General features: G+C 44.6%; 1 protein-coding gene across 2 annotated transcripts in view; it reads right to left on the bottom strand.

Moving 5' to 3' along the window:
* TET1 (tet methylcytosine dioxygenase 1) overlaps positions 1-1,514 on the bottom strand; it is a 133,646-nt gene extending 132,132 nt beyond the window's left edge. For both annotated transcript variants that reach the window (XM_061405159.1, XM_061405160.1), the window contains exon 1: positions 1,161-1,514. The gene's annotated coding sequence lies outside the window, so the exon portion shown is untranslated. The remainder of the gene's footprint in view (positions 1-1,160) is intronic.
* Positions 1,515-16,692: the final 15,178 nt, after the last annotated feature.

Here is a 16,692-nt window from a genome sequence, read left to right as displayed (position 1 = left end):
AGCCCTTAGTAGCTGAATCGCTTTGGGAGTGTGGGTGAGAGGGAGGGAAGGAAGAGAGGAGAGGGAGTGAGGAGAGGGAGAGAGACCTAGCCCAGTCTCTTCCCGACACGTGAAGTGGCGGCGGTCCCTGGCACCCCCAGACCCGGCCCCTCACGTGCCGTCCGAAGTGTCCCGGCACCCAGCTCGGCACATCTCCCATCCTAGGGCCCCACTCCAGGATTCCGTGCTAGTGATGCGACGGCAAGCCGGCGCTTTCGGCGACCGAGAGGCGCCCGTAAGGGTTTTTAGAAGGCCATTTTGACAGAACACTATTCTATTCCCTACTCCCTTCCTCCCGGATCCGCAGAACTCCAGGTCAACCTCTGGCAAGCCTCTCCTGCTACCTCCACTCCAAAATTTTCGTCCCTGAAGCCTCCTCCCCGAAAAGCTCAGGGAAGGCAAGTGCCAAATGTTCTCCCAACGAACTGGCCCCCTGTATTAGCATGGGGGAGGAAGAAAACTTCTTTTCGGGACACACTTGAGTGTGGGACAGCCCGGGTTCCCCATCCGAAACTTGCCCTAACTCTTCGCTCTCCTCAGCCCGAGGCGCTCAGACCTCCGTTTCTCCTCTGAGGGGCATCAATCACGGGCACAGTCGGGGAATCACCCCCTCCCAAAGCCACGCTTGCCCTCCCCGCAATCCTCTCGTTTTCAGCGGAGCCCGGGGTCCTAGCCTGAGGCGCTGGGCTCTCCCCACCCGGCGTCCCAGCCCGGCCTCAGGGCAGGCGACCGCGTCCTCTGGCCGGGGGCATTGTTTACCACCCGCAACAAAAGCGCCCCAAGCGGCCTTGGGTGGGGGGTCGCCGCAGGGAGTGGGCCCATCCCTGCGACCCCCGCGGCCTTGCGGACACGGAACCCCGGCGCACGTCCAGCCCCAGCCGTGCACTGCCCTTCGCAACCCCTTCCGGCCTCCGCGTGTGCCTCCCCAGACCCCTGCCCTCTGTCCCTCTCCCAGCTCACCACTGGCCCCCTCAGGCTCCGAGGACTGCGCGCGTTCCCCCGGCTCCAAGCCTGCAGCAGCCCTCGGGGAAACTTTCCAACTTGCGATCGTCCCCACAACTTCGGAGTCAGGGGCCCCGGCGGGCGCGAGGGGCGCGGGAGGGCCCCGGGAGGACACCTACCGGCTGCCTGGCAGGGTCAGGGCCCGAGCCCCCGGGGTGGGCGACTGCTTCCCAAAGGTCCACAGCGCAGAGGCAGGTAGAGTTGCATGACTGGGGCGGGGCAGGGGGGCGTCCGGGGGGGCAGACCCGGGAGCAGAGGGCCCAGCGGCTGCGCGCACAAAGCGGCGCGGGAGCGGGCTGCGCTGCCGCTCCCCGCCAGGTCAGCCCCCCGGAGCAGCACTGTCTCCCCAGGACAGACCTCAGGGAGTGAAGCTGGGGCTCTGCCTTCCCTGGACCCTGCTCTGCTGAGCGAGAGGCAAAACGCGAGCTGGATTTCCCTAAACTGGAGCTGGACTCTCCTGTGGACCCTTACCCCTCCCCTTGGCCCTCTTCTCTCCCAACCATTTTTTTTTAAAGGTCAAAGGAGAGTATTGGAGAGGGAAAACGTTATCAAGATCTTCTTGTCATGATATATATATGTTTTTTTAACTAGGTACTCTGGGGCTGAGAGAAAAGTTTTGGGGTCTCTGAATTGAATGTTTATAGATACATTAATGGGGATGCGAGGTCAGAGATGCCACCATTGAGCAATATTTGGGTCGCAAGCAATGGAAAACTGCCCTCAGCACCTTAGAGAGAAGCCAGAGAAGGGTTGTGTTCCCTTGACTCAGAGCTTGATGTCTCAAGGGTCATCATAACATTTTTGTTCGTTATTTGCCTTTGTGCGTTGGTGGTATTCATTTTCCGGATGAAGAAGACATAGGAATAAATAAGTTTTCATCATTAAGACGAATAACCAGTGCCAGTATACCAAAAGTAAGACTGACTGGGGCGTTCCAATTTCTCCCGAAGTGTCTGATGGGCTGTTGCTTCTTCCAGCAGACAGTTATTAAACAGACATGGGAATCTAGATCTTTAACGGAGTCACAGTGGTAAGGAACATAGAAATCATTCCTTCCAGGTTAAATTTCAATGGAAGGGAAAAGACTACTTGTATTGCCTTCCACACCATTCTATCCTTATCCTGAACATAATTTTTATTCTTTGTTATACCTGCTTTAATAAACATAACCAGATAGTTCTTTTGAGAAAGATTCCTAAACTTTCAAACTTTCTCACTGATTGATTCATTCAAATTTATTCTTGAGCTAGGAGCTGGGCATACAGAGTTTAATGCAATTTGCTTCCTACCCAGGAGGAACACACATTCCAGGTTTGCAAGCAGAGCAAACGAATGGCTCCACTGCAGTATTTTCAGGGCTACAGTCAGATAAATACCTTGATTGGAGAAAGAAATGTGGTTTTTAAAATAAAACTTCTGCAAAAATGCCACTCTTCTTAATGTTTGCGAAAGCCTAATTGTCAGTATCTTGTCAGAAACAATCTCCTAGGACCGAAATGAAAAGAATGTTGGGAGAGTTTGACTCAAAACTTAATTTTCTTAAAGAACAAAGGGAGAAAGGCTATCATGAACTAGCAATATCCTGGCTTTTGTCAATTAATTGAAATGATTTACTTTAAAAGGTATTGAGGGGCTTCCCTGCTGGTCCAGTGGCTAAGACTCCCATTGCAGGGGGCTAGGGTTCGATCCCTGGTCAGGGAACTAGATTCCCTGTGCTACTACAAAGATCAAATATCCCACATGTCCCAGCCAAATAAATTATTTAAAAAAGAAAAAGAAAAGCTATTGAGATGGAAAAATCACACAAAGATATAGAGAAATGTCCAAGACAATGCTTATTCTCTCCATTTCATAAACATTATTTGAGTCCATACTGTGTGCCAGGCAGTTTCATACTTTGGGGAAACAGCAGGAAGCAAACTGAAACCTCTTCTCTAGTGGTGACTTGGTGCTTGTATTCAATAATGGAGTATTCAATAATGGAGTGGGGGCAAGGAGAATAAAAGCTAGAAAGCAGAATACACATAATGTGTTAGATGGTGATGGTGAGAGTGGGAGGAGGGAGAAGGAGAGTAGGGGACACTGAATCCTGGGGAAAGCTGCAATTTTAAATCCAGCAATCAGCTCATGGAATAGATCTGAAAGAGATTAGGGAGAAAGCTGGGGGCGGATTTTATGCTTAGGAAGGAGCAAATGCAAAGGCCCTGAAGGTGGGTTTGTATCTGTGGTGACAAAACAATTTCACTGTATTTCACAATGGTAGAAAATTGGAAACTGGAACTTCCCTGGTGGTCCAGTGGTTAAGACTCCACTGCAGGGAATGCACGTTTGATCCCTAGTCAGGGAACTAAAATTTCACATGCCATGTCCAAAAAACAAAATTCAATTAAAAAATCAGAAACTGAGTAACAGTCCATTAAAAACAAGGGAAAAAACAAGATAGATAGGTCCCGATGACCAAGTCTGAGACAAGTTTGAGTTTGGAAAAGAGGTTTAGCTTGGAAAAGCAAATTTGAAAGTCATCAGCATGTAGATGACAATGAAAGTCACCTTGGTATCTGAGACTTAAAACATAGCCCTAGCAACATCTGGTTCATTTGAACCTGTTAGAAAAGGGGTCTGATAATTATAACAGACACTAAAAGGTTGAATAAATTGTGGGAAACTAAACAATAACATGAATCTACCCAAAGAGAAGAAAAGAAAGTGCAATTCTTTCCAGACCTCAGTATCAAAAATAAATGTTTAAGCAATTTCCTACTATCCTTACCCATTCTTAATAACAAAGCAAGAATTCCAGTCTTATTTCCAAAAACCTCTCTAGAAGAGAGAGGTGAAAATAAGGTAGGTATAGGATCTTTGCTTATGTAACTTCCTAAATACATAACTGTAATTTCAGCTTAGTTGCCCTGTTTACTAATTAACTTCATTGATGTCCTCTATTGGCAAAAAAAAAAAAAAAATTTTTTTTCTATTGGCAATTTTTTTTTAATTTGGCAGAACTAACTGCTGGTGGAGAACTCTTACACATCCATAAAAGTAAAAATTGTGCAAACAACTAAGAAAGACAGACTTACTATTCTCTATAAGGAGAACAGGCGTGGATGGATGGATTGATAGATGATATAATGATATAATAGTAGCTAGGAAAGAGTTAATAGTCCCTTGGTGATGTGGGACACTAACTACAATCAGAGAGGTCCTGGAAGAGCAGGGGAGGATGGGCAAGATAAACCTGTGCTAATAGGTCAGCATCGAAAAAGATGTAACGCTATCAATTCTGCTAGAAGTCCAAGAAAGCACGGAAAACCTAGAGTTGAAAGACCCAGGGGAATTCTCAGAGAATTTTCATGGAGCAGGTCTGCAGGAATTGACATTTACTTGTCAGTTTACTGGCAGATGCAGACCCAAAATCTTTTTCTCACTCAAGTTTCTAAACTGTATCAAAGATTGTCAAGAAAACATAGGGTACATATAACATATGGTAGGTACAAACCAAAAGACACCTCAGTTGAGAAGGTGGTAGAGGAAATCAAATTGATATTCTGAAGGAGAAAAAATTTTAGGCTTGCCAAATTGGTTTTGGAACTGGTTTTGGAAGGAAGTGGGAAAATTAGCATACCTTCACAGTAACTATAGAGAACGAAGATATATTCTAGTTATGATAATGAAACAAGATCTTTTATTATATAGTCAGCTTCCAAAAGAACCATATCCTTTGGACTTTCCTGACAGTACAATAATTAAAACTCTGAGCTCCTATTACAGGGGGCGCTGGTTCTATCCTTGGTTGGGGAATAAAAGATCCTACATACCTAGAGTTGTGGCCAAAAAAAATTTTTTTTAATTAAAAACTAAACATATCCCAAATCAAGAACTATCTGAGTGTGGTCAAACTCAGTCTGTTTTGGTAAAAACTCCTTCCCTACTTCTATGACAAAATTCAGCCATTTTCCCCATTTATGCCTTGTCCAGCAACTTTAATGATAAACTTTCCAACCCACTAATTCATTCATCCTCTTAACCTCTCCAGAATTTAACCTACCCTGGAAGCATCCTGATTTGACTTCTACATCCACATCATCCATTTTCTCTACTGTTTGCAAACAGCAGAATTCTGTGAGGGCCTTAGACAGCTTTGACATCGTAAGACCTAAATCTGCATTAGGTCTTTATTTCTCCTCAGCAATCACTATTTTGGGAGCTTTTGAGTCTCTTCCTGCCATGAGATCTGTTTTAAGCCTTTATTTTCTTAACCTCCAAAGCTGTCCACAGCCCAGGCTGTCAAGAGAGGCTCTTGATTTCTTTTTTACTTCTTCCAGTTTTATTGAGATATAAATGACATATAGCACTGTATACCTTTAAAGTGTGCAACATAACGATTTGATTTATATACATCATGAAATGATTACCACAATAAATTTAGTGAGTAAGTTTTATCGCATGTAGAGGTACTTCCCTGCTAGCTCAGACAGTAAAGCGTCTGCCTACAATGCAGGAGACCCAGGTTCGATCTCTGGGTCAGGAAATGGCAACCCACTCCAGTATTCATGCCTGGAAATCCCATGGACCGAGGAGCCTAGTGGGGTACAGTCCGTGGGGTCACAAAGAGTCGGACACGACTGAGTGACTTCACTTTCATTTTCACTTTCATGTAGAAACAAAATGAAAGAAAATTTTTTTCCTTGTGATGAAAACTCTTACAATTTACTCTCTTAAATTTTACATATGACATATAGCAGTGTTATATTGTGTTGTACATTATATCCCTAGCGCTTATTTATTTTATAATCAGAAGTTTTTGTACATTTTGACTATCTTCATCCAATTCCATCTCCCCCCACTCTACACCTCTGATAACCACAAATCTGATCATTTTTTATATGAGTTTCTTTGTTTGCTTATTTATTTTTGAAGTGTAATTGACCTACAACGGTCTGTTAGTTTCTGGTCCACAACACAGTGATTCAATATTTCTACCTATTACAAAATGATAACCACAATAGATTTCTTTTTCATATATAGCATTTTAATTATTTGGCTGTGATGGGTCTTCACTGCTGCGTGGGCTTTTGTCTAATTGTGGCGAGTGGGAGCTACTCTCTAGTCGTGGCTCATGGGCTTCTCACTATGGTGGCTTCTCTTGTTGGGGAGCTCAGGCTCTAGAGCACGCAGGCTTCAGTAGTTGCTGTGCAGGAGCTCAGTAGTTGCGGCTCCTGGGCTCTAAAGCACAGGCTTGACAGTTGTGGCGTGGGGGCTTAGTTGCTCCATAGCATGTGGGATCTTCCCGGACCAGGGATCAAAGCTGTGTCTACTGCACTGGCAGGCAGATTCTTCACCATTGCTCCACCAGGGAAGCTCTACAATCGATTTCTTAATTACCTCTCCCTCCCTTCCTGAACAGTACTGTTTCTGTCCTTACCTGAAGTTTTTTCCCCTGTTACGTGGCCGTCCATTTTCTTGTGCCCTTCAGCCTAGTCTCCATGCTACTTTATTGAAGCATTACTACATTAATGAATCCTTCTTTTTAGTCTCTTCAGGCTCTTCTTCACAAGTACCTTCTTGTCTACTGTCTAGAGGTCTTCCATGTTTATCATACTTAGGACATGCTTTTGCTTTGTCTTGCCTTCCCGTCTATCTTTAGCCCTATTTCTCTCCATGACAAATTCTATTTCATGCTGTTTCCTGTTCCTATAACAGCTATTTGTTTCTGAGTCCACTGACTTACTCTCCTGAAGTTACATTCACAACACAGCTTCTTCATTCCCTTTTTTCATCCCCCCCCTGCCCCCACTCTCGGAAAAGGCAATGGCACCCCACTCCAGTACTCTTGCCTGGAAAATCCCATGGACGGAGGAGCCTGATAGGCTGCAGTCCATGGGGTCACAAAGAGTTGGAATGACAGTGACTTCACTTTCACTTTTCATCTTCACGCATTGGAGAAGGAAATGGCAACCCACTCCAGTGTCCTTGCCTGGAGAATCCCAGGGACAGTGGAGCCTGGTGGGCTGCCGTCTATGGGGTTGCACAGAGTCAGACACAACTGAAGCGACAGCAGCAGCAGCAGCAGCCCCTACCCTACATTTTGAAATTTCTCATCCCTGGAATTTTGTGACACCTATAGGCCATCCTGGTTCTTCTCCTAGAAGTCCAACCAAAATGCCTTCACCATCTTCTTCCTCTGGCTACTTCCTTCTTCAGAGCCCTCTTGGCATTGCAAACACTTTGGATCTCCTGGTCCAGCCAACTTCCAAAGCTGACTCTCCAGCCCTGAATGTTTTGCTCTGTGGCTGCAGTCCATTATCTCTGGCCCCTGAAGCCGTGTGCTGTGTTCCTCATCTCTTTCTTTGCATTTTCACCCGAGACATGCTGGGACCTGCTCTGCTCTGCTCTGATACTTGTTTCTCATTACATCACACGTGGTGACTTCTACCTAGCAGGCACATTAAAGCCACCTGTCTGAATTATTTCCAAATGTTTCCTTCCTCCCTTCTGAGAATTCACTTAAGGCTGTTGATAATTTGGCGAGTCTCTTCTAAACAAATGTACTTTCTCTAGCATTGTGAATAGAGGGGATGGAAAAGTTGGGACAGATACAGGTCTGCCTGGAATGTCCTTCTCCCTCCTGTTCTCTCCTCTCTTTCCTCTATATTACTCTCAATCTTGCCAGGCTGGCACACTTATCTTCATCCCTCAAAACCCAGCTCACAAAGCTCCTTGTCTATGAAACCTCACATAATAACCGAGGCAGAATTAAGAGCTTCGTAGCTCTCTCAACAGTGCTTCTGCAATAGTCCCATATCTGTCATAGTACTTCTCTCTCATGCCACCCCGTTACTAAACTGTACACCTCTCAAAGGACTTCTCTTCCTTTTCTATATTTCCAGTGCTAGTTCCTGGTCCACACATAGTGATTCAGGACATAAAACAAAGCAGACACCCAATATTTGTTAAATGACTCTCAAAGGTCCTATCTAAACTATCTAAACGCTGTGACCACAATTATGTAATTCTCTGTGCGAGTGCTAAGTCATTTCAGTTGTGTCAGACTCTTTGAAACCCTATGGACTACAGCCTCTATCCACGGATTCTCCAGGTAAAAACATGGGAGTGGGTTGCCATACCCTCCTCCACGGGATCTTCCCGACCCAGGGATCGAACCTGAGTCTTTACGTCTCCTGCATTGGCAAGCAGTTTCTTTACCACTGGTGCCACCTGGGAAGCCCATATCATTCTATATGTTTGTAAAAATGAGGCTAATTTCTTGGTAATCTTCACATTGTCACAATACCTTACACATGGCAGAAAATGTAAAGTGCTAAGCAGGGACACTGTAGGTCCCTTTCCCATCCCCTCTTCATAGATATAAGATGCATTTCAAAAATATCTATCATTGCCTTAAAGTTTGCTAAAGCCTTCACCATCTGAAGACTTCTATTATTTAAAATCCACTGATAACTCAGTTCCTCTAGAAAATTGTTCTTTTTTAAAAATTAATTTATTAATCAGTTTATTTGAATGAGCTGAATCTTAGTTGTGGCATGCAGGATCTTTGATCTTCATTGTGGCTTGTTTTTTTGTTTGTTTGGGTTGTGGCATGTGAACTCTTAGTTGTGGCATGTGGGATCTAGTTCCCTGATCAGGGATCGAACATAGGCCCCATATATTGGGAGCACAGAGTCTTAGCCACTAGGCCACCAAGAACCCTAGAAAATTGTTCTTGAACAATCCTACTAGGGAATTCCCTGGTGGTCTAGTCGTTAGAACTCTGTGCTTTCACTGCTGGGGCCTGGGTTGGATCCCTGACCAGGGAACTAAGATCCTACAATCTGTGAGTGGCCCAGCCAAAAAAATTAAATTAAATTAAAAATTAAAATTAAAAAAAATTAAACAGGAAATAACCCTACCAAACATACATAACCTCAGAATTATCTCCCCTCCTCAGCATTCATGAAGAATAGTGTTGAACTTCATTACTTTATACTCACTGATAATGTGATTTTGACACTGTTTATTAGTATTATCTATGTACACATTTTGTTTCCCCAACTATGTGAAAACTTCAGAGTAAGACTCATATCTTCTATTTCTTTTGTGTCCTATCTCTTTAGAGAAACTGATACTATAATACCCTCAATAAATATTCCTGACAGGCCAAATATTGACTGACAGAGCAATTGGATAATATATCCCATGTTATCTTCTCAGTGAAAAACACTAAGCAAATCCATCAGTGTTATTATTGCTCCAGTGTGTGAATAATATAATTGCTACTGTTGATTGAATACCATCTTTACACATTATACTATACTTTCTAAACAAACATGGCTTTAAGTTGCCACGTAAATGCCCTAGACTTCCAAGTTTATCTCTCTAGCCTGACTCCCATTTTTGAGCTCCAGACTATTTTGACTTAGATCCTTCACGGACTTTTTAAACTCAACATTTCCAATATTACATTACTCTTAAAACACTCCTTACCACTGACTTCTATACACACTTTCAACCCCCGCCCTACCCTGCCTCTACCATATATCTAGCTACTCCTCCATCTTCTTTACCAGCTCATCATTCTCCAACTGGCCATTAGGTATTACAGTTACTCAAGGCTGGGGCTTCCTTGGTGGCTCAGACAATAAAGAATCTGCCTGCAATGCAGGATATCCAGGTTTTATCCCTGGGTCGAGAAGATCCCCTGGAGGAGAGAATGGCAAACCACTCCAGTATTCTTTGGAGAATCCCATGGACAGAGGAACCTGGAGGGGTACAGTCCATAGGGTTGCAAAGAGTCAGACACGACTAAAGTGACTTAGGACGCATGGACACGCACAAGGCTGAGTTCTAGGTTCTCTCTCTCTTTAGCTTGGACTTAACTAATACTATATTTTCAGCCCAGACTGCTCCATATATTCACCTCTTCAGTATCTCCTCTTAGAGGTCTCTGAGGCCTCTGCATACTCCATATGTTGCTACCAAGCAACTCATTCTCTCCCCTGTCCTTTCACTTTGCCCTAGAGTAATAACAAACTGATCCTCTCCCAGTGATCCTTGCCTCAGTGAATCCATCCAGTCATATAACCAGGAACCTAGGAATTAGCTTTGATATCTCCCTTTCCTCAGTCCTTTCACTGAATCCATCACCAAGTTCTATCCCTTTCATCACTTCAGCATGTCTCAAATCCATCCACTTCTGTCCATTCCCATGGCCTTTACTCTAGACCAATTGCCATGTTTTGCAATAGTGTACTCACACCCACTTTTGTCCTATTTCATTATCTAAGCCACAGGCAGAATGACCATTTTGAAATATGCCTCACTGTGTTAAACACAGCTTAACACCGGCTTCATGTTGCTTCAGGGATAATGTCAAGACTCCTAAAGTGGCTACAAGGCTGCCAGTGGCTATAAGACTTGACCTACTTTTCTACCTCATCTTACATCACAAATATCCTAGTTTTTCCCACTCCAGCCTCAATGGCTTTATTCTAAAATTGCAAGCCAATAATTCTGTTCTTGTAAACCAGTGAATTTCATTGGCAGATATGTTTTATTTTAGGCAAAGCAAGCATTTTACAGTTCTTCCGTTTAGCAGCTCCCTCTATTATCTTACCGGGGAAGGCAATGGCAACAGGGGGAGCCTGGTTAAACGAGCCGACTTAAACGACCGAAGCGACGTTTAAGTCGTGTCCGACTCTGTGCGACCCCATAGACGGCAGCCCACCAGGCTCCCCTGTCCCTGGGATTCTCCAGGCAAGAACACTGGAGTGGGTTGCCATTTCCTTCTCCAGTGCATGAAAGTGAAAAGTGAAAGTGGAAGTCGCTCAGTCGTGTCCGACCCTCAGCAACCCCATGGACTGCAGCCTACCAGGCTCCTCCGTCCATGGGATTTTCCAGGCAAGAGTACTGGAGTGGGGTGCCATTGCCTTCTCCGGGCTATTATCTTACACATTTGTCAATATAAGTGACCTGCCTGAACCCTGGAGGGGCATAGTATGGTAGTGCATTTGAAGTTGTGATTAGTCCCTTGAAGACCCCAAACTCTTCTACCATTAGCTCTGATTCTTTTTTCTGGAACATCTATTTTTTGGCCATGCCATGGGGCATGCATGATCTTAGGTCCTCAATTATGGGATGGAAACTTTGGGTTCAATCATTACTTCCTTAAAGAAGGCTTCTGTAAACTTGTTTAGGTCATTCCTCTTTTTATGCTCTTATATTATCATGCACTAAGCCTTTTCTCAGAAATACTTATCCCAGTTTCAATTTTACATAAATTTCTCTGGTTATTTGATTAAGATCTCCCTTTCCCACTAGAATATAAACTCCCTGAAGTGCAGGGCCCAAGTTTTTATTTACTGTTATATCTCTGATACGTAGCACCTGTGTAAAAAATACCTGTTGACAACAATAAAAATAAATGAGGTCAGTTCTTTAATTTCTAGTTCGTAGAAATTATATCTCATTGTAACGACATTGAGATAATGCAGTTTGTCTTCTGAAATACTCAGAAAATTCTTACTCATTTTTCAAGGCTCAGTTCAAGACTCTAGCTTTTCCTAATGTTCCTCTCACCACCCCATCCCAATAGACAATGATAGACAATGATATTGTCTACCTGTGGTCATGCCTTAACTGCTTTGGCCTCAACTTTGAACTCTGGGTACAGAAGCTGGCAGAGTAGGGGCCTCTAATGTGAATCGAAGCCTCACGTTTGGAGCAGATGTTCTGCAGGCTCTGAGCTATCTTTGGGGCCATGCACTTCTAAGCCATTATCGCGTACAACCTTGTAAGCCTGAACAACCTTGAGTTCACAGAGCTGGTCGCCCAGTCCCTGCTACTCACAGGGTTCCCAAAGACCATGCTAGCTGTCCTATTTGTCACCTACTGTGGTGTCCAACTGGGGAAGGAGCCAGAACAAACCCTGGTGCAGGAGGAGGAGCAGACGAAGGAAAAAGAGAAGCCGGAGGAAGAGGGAGGGGAAGGAGAGGTCCTGCTCAGCTATTCCCGATTCCAGGTCGAGGCTAGGCCAATGGGCCTGACCGATAGAATAAAAGACTTTTCCACCTCTAAAAAAATAAAGAAAAAAATGGAACATTGATTTCTCCCTGTTTCATGAAAAGCTGGGGTATATGTGGGGTGGGGTGAAGCTTTCAAAGATGACTTTTTAGGTAGTTATTGCTATATTCACTCTATATGGTATTCACATATTATCCATATTTTTAAAGAACTTTTGCCAAACATTTGGCCTTTGGTATTTTGTGTATTTTCATCTTTACTGTTTCTGCTGTAATTCCTATTCCCTTTCTGTGCCTTAAACCTGTCCCTTTTTCTGTTTTCCCTCTTCTGTTAATTCTCCATCAAGTCTCTTAACCGCCCTAGCAAAACCTGAAGCAGTTTTGACTTATCCTATGCCTTGCCTTCCATATATAATTTCTTACCAAGCACAAAAGGTTCTGTGTTTTCCATCTATTTTCTTTCTGATCATGTTTTCATGCTCTCACCAACTCTTTTGTCTGGAAGATTGCAAACGCTTCCTATCTCACTTCTTTGTTGTATCTGTCAGTGTCTGTCTTCCCAATTATCATGTTCATCTTTTCCAGATTGATTCTTCTAAAACATAGTTGTTATCAGTTTCTCATTAGCCACTGAATTGAACCTTTAGCCCAAGATTGAAACTGTTCATGATATAACCTTGACTTATTTCTCTAACGTCATTGGTCAGTGGTCTGCCATACAAATGTTGGGGAGTCATGGAGAAGGGGTGAAGGATCCTAAAGCAGGCAAACTGGATAATTCTTTGTTTTTTGAACGAGTTGAGCTTCCTTATGTGTGTGTCTGTGCAACCTGTGTGTATATAGGTATGTGTGTTTGCCCTGGATGATGTTTAGCTTGTCAAAGGACAGTTCAATGACCTCCTTCCCAGGTTCAGTTCAGTTCAGTCACTCAGTCCTGTCCGACTCTTTGCGACACCATGGACTGCAGCACACCAGGCCTCTCGTCCATCACCAACTCTCGGAGTCCACTCAAACTCATGCCCATTGAGTCGGTGATGCTATCCAACCATCTCATCCTCTGTCATCCCCTTCTCCTCCTGCCTTCAATCTTTCCCAGTATCAGGGTCTTTTCAAATGAGTCAGTTCTTCACATCAGGTGGCCAAAGTATTAGAGCTTCAGCTTCAGAATCAGTCCTTCCAATGAATATTCTGGACTGATTTCCTTTAGGATGGTCTGGTTGGATCTCCTTGCAGTCCAAGGGACTCTCAAGAGTCTTCTCCAACACCACAGTTCAAAAGCATCAATTCTGCGGTGCTCAGCTTTCTTTATAGTCCAACTCTCACATCCATACATGACTACTGGAAAAACCATAGTTTTGAATAGACAGACCTTTGTTGGCAAAGTAATGTCTCTGCTTTTTAATATGCTGTCTAGGTTGGTCATAACTTTTCTTCTAAGGAGTAAGCATCTTTTTATTTCATGGCTACAGTCAACACATTTTGGAGCCCAGAAAAATAAAGTCTGTCACTGTTTCCACTGTTTCCCCATCTATGTACCCTGAAGTGATGGGACCAGATGCCATGATCTTAGTTTTCTGAATGTTAGTTCTAAGCCAACTTTTTCACTCTCCTCTTTCACTTTCATCAAGAAGCTCTTTAGTTCTTCTTTGCTTTCTGCCATTAGGGTGGTGTCATCGGCATATCCTTCCTGAGTGACCTGTGACAAATATGATCGGTCTTTCTTCTGTATCCTTACTTTTTACTTGTGTATATTTATTTTACTTTTAGGTTCACATTCATCCTCTGAAATAGTATATTAATCTAGGGAAAGGATTAGTTTTTCTCCATTTCTTTAGCCTCTGGCCACTAGATGCTAGATATTCTAGAAGTGAAAGTCATAGAAAAAGTTGGTCTTTAAGTAGAGCCATCAATATTTACTATCTATTCAGTGTCAAAAGACATAGCAACCAAACAAAACAGATAATTCCTACCTTCATGGAGCTCACATGCTAGTGGGGGGAGACTGATAATAAAAACATTTTACAGGCTTCCCTGGTGGCTCAGTGGTAAAGAATTCACTTGCCTGTGTAGCAGACATGGGTTTAATCCCTGGTCCAGGAAGATCCTACAGGTTGCAGAGTAGCTAAGCCCATGCACCACAACTACTGTGCCTCGGCTCTTATTGTTGTTCAGTTGCCAAGTCGAGTCCGGCTCTCTGTGACCCCATGAACTACAGCATGCCAGGCTTCCCTGTATTTCACTATCTCCTTGAGTTAGCTCAAACTCATGTCCACTGAGTCAGTGATACCATCCAACCATCTTATTGCCCTCTCTTCTTGCCCTCAATCTTTCCCAGCATCAGGGTCTTTTCTGGTGAATCGGCTCTTTGCATTAGGTGGCCAAAGTATTGGAGCTTCAGCTTCAGAATTAGCCCTTCCAATGAATATTCAGGGGTGATTTCCTTTAGGATTGACTGGTTTGATTTCCTTGCTGTCCAAGGGACTCTCAAGAGTCTTCTCCAGCACCACAGTTTGAAAGTATCAGCCTCAGCCATTTTTATGGGAGGCTCAGCCATTTTTATGGCCCAACTCTCACATCCATACATGACTACTGGAAAAACCAGTAGTGCTCTGGAAGAAAGTGAAAATGTTAGTCGCTCAGTCATGTCCGACTCTTTGCAACCCCATGGACTGTAGCCTGCCAGGCTCCTCTATCAAAGGGATTCTCCAGGCAAGAATACTGGAATGGGTTGCCATTCCCTTCTCCAGGGGATCTTCCTGACCCAGGAATTGAACTGGGGTCTCCTGCATTGCAGGCGATTCTTTACCAACTGAGTTAAGAGGGGAATCCAATATATATATTTAATAAGCGCTGATAAGTACCATGACAAAAAACTAAAGGAGAGAAAAAAGAAGACAAAAGAGACAATGAGCTTCGGTTCCCTTCTTTTCTTCTGTTCCCTCCTCCCTCCCTTTTTTCTCTCCCCTCCTCCCCTCTTTGCACAGGGCCCCTGGCCATGAGATCAGACTCCCAGGGTTCAGTGCCATCTGCAGGCCACTGACCAGGCTGAAGGACACCAAACTGGGAGGATCAGTTCTAAGGCAGGAGGGCCACATTAGTGACTTAATTTAGCCAGAAGGCTGTGGGCTTCAGTGCTTGAAAATATCTAGTCACCTTGGTCCTGGGGCAGCCCTGCTGGATCACTGCCCCTCAGGGCCCAGTGTCCTCACCTGTAAAACAGGCACAAGAGTCATTGGTTCTCTCCCTGTCTCCTCCCTGCCCCTCCTGTCTCCCTCTCAGGTCCCAGGAGACTTGGCTTTTGGCTCCCGGCCTCAGGGAGAGCACCTAAGACTGAGTTCCTGGTGTTGCCTTGCTGAGGCCCACAGAGCATGTCTTACTCCTGGAGCAAGGGGTATGGGCGGGGAGAACTGCCTCAAATTATGAAGAGGCTCCAAGCTCAGAGGAGGAGGGTATATTTATCAAATAAGCCACAAAGCTGGGCTTCCAGGCCAGGCACCCACCTTCCAGGAGTCACTGGGTCACCACTGTAGTGACCTCTGCACGCTCCCCTCCCCCACACCTCAGGGAAGCAGCACAGCTTTGAAGAAGGTTTCAAGGACCCTCAAGAGCTCCTCATCCTGCAGTTTTCCATCACCCCTGCTCCAGTGGTCTGCCTGTATGCAGCGAACTCTCTTTGATCACCCCAGAGCAAGACTCCAGCCTCCATGACCTTCTCTGAATTCCTAAGGGCAGAACAGTTGGGAATCAAAGGAGAAGCAGCCAGGAAACCACCTGAGGCAAGATTAAAGGGACCATTGAGGTTCATCAAGATTAAGGAGATCCAACCACCACTGCACACACCCTAATCTTGTCAGCAACCTCACCCCTTTGAAACTTGACAGAAGAAGGAATGAAGACTGTTACTGCCTTGATCCTTATCACATACCCTTGCCTGACTATATAATCTCTACCTAGGCTTCCATGGTGGCTCAAAAAGTAAAGGATCCTCCTGCAATGTAGGAGACCCGGGTTCGATCCCTGCATTGGGAAGGTCCTCTGGAGAAGGGCATAGCAACCCACTCCAGTATTCTTGCCTGGAGAATCCCCATGAACACAGGAGCCTGGTGGGCTACAGCATAGGGTCACTAAGAGTTGGACATGACAGAGCAACTGATACATATCCTCACCAGGCATGGAGGCACAGTTCTTGAGGCACTAGCCTACTATGTTCCCCCTTTACTTGGAAAAGTAATAAAGCCACTCTTTCCTTTTCGTCTTAAAAAAGGAAAAGAAAGAGAATGAGTTTTGGTAGGGGTGAGGGTGAAGTGGGTAGTAATTTTAAATATTACAGTCAGGAAAAGCCTCCTTGAGAAGCTAGCTGTTCAGTCTCCCAGTCGTGTCCAACTCTTTGCAACCCAATGGACTGCAGCATGCCAGGCCTCTCTGTCCCTATCTCCCAAAGTTTGGGAGTCCCAGAGTTTGCCCAAGTTCATGTCCATTGCACCAGTGATGCTATCCAGCCATCTCATGCTCTGATGCCCTCTTTTCCTTCTGCCCTCAATTTTTCCCATCATTAGGGACTTTTCCAATGAGTTGGCTGTTTGCATCAGGCGACCAAAATACTGGAGCTTTAGCTTCAGCATCAGTCCTTCCAACC

The sequence above is a fragment of the Bos javanicus genome, chromosome 28 (genome assembly GCF_032452875.1).
Source record: "Bos javanicus breed banteng chromosome 28, ARS-OSU_banteng_1.0, whole genome shotgun sequence".
Taxonomy (NCBI): Eukaryota; Metazoa; Chordata; class Mammalia; order Artiodactyla; family Bovidae; genus Bos; species Bos javanicus.
Note: the sequence above shows the minus strand (reverse complement) of the source record. Positions and strands in the feature narration are given on the sequence as shown.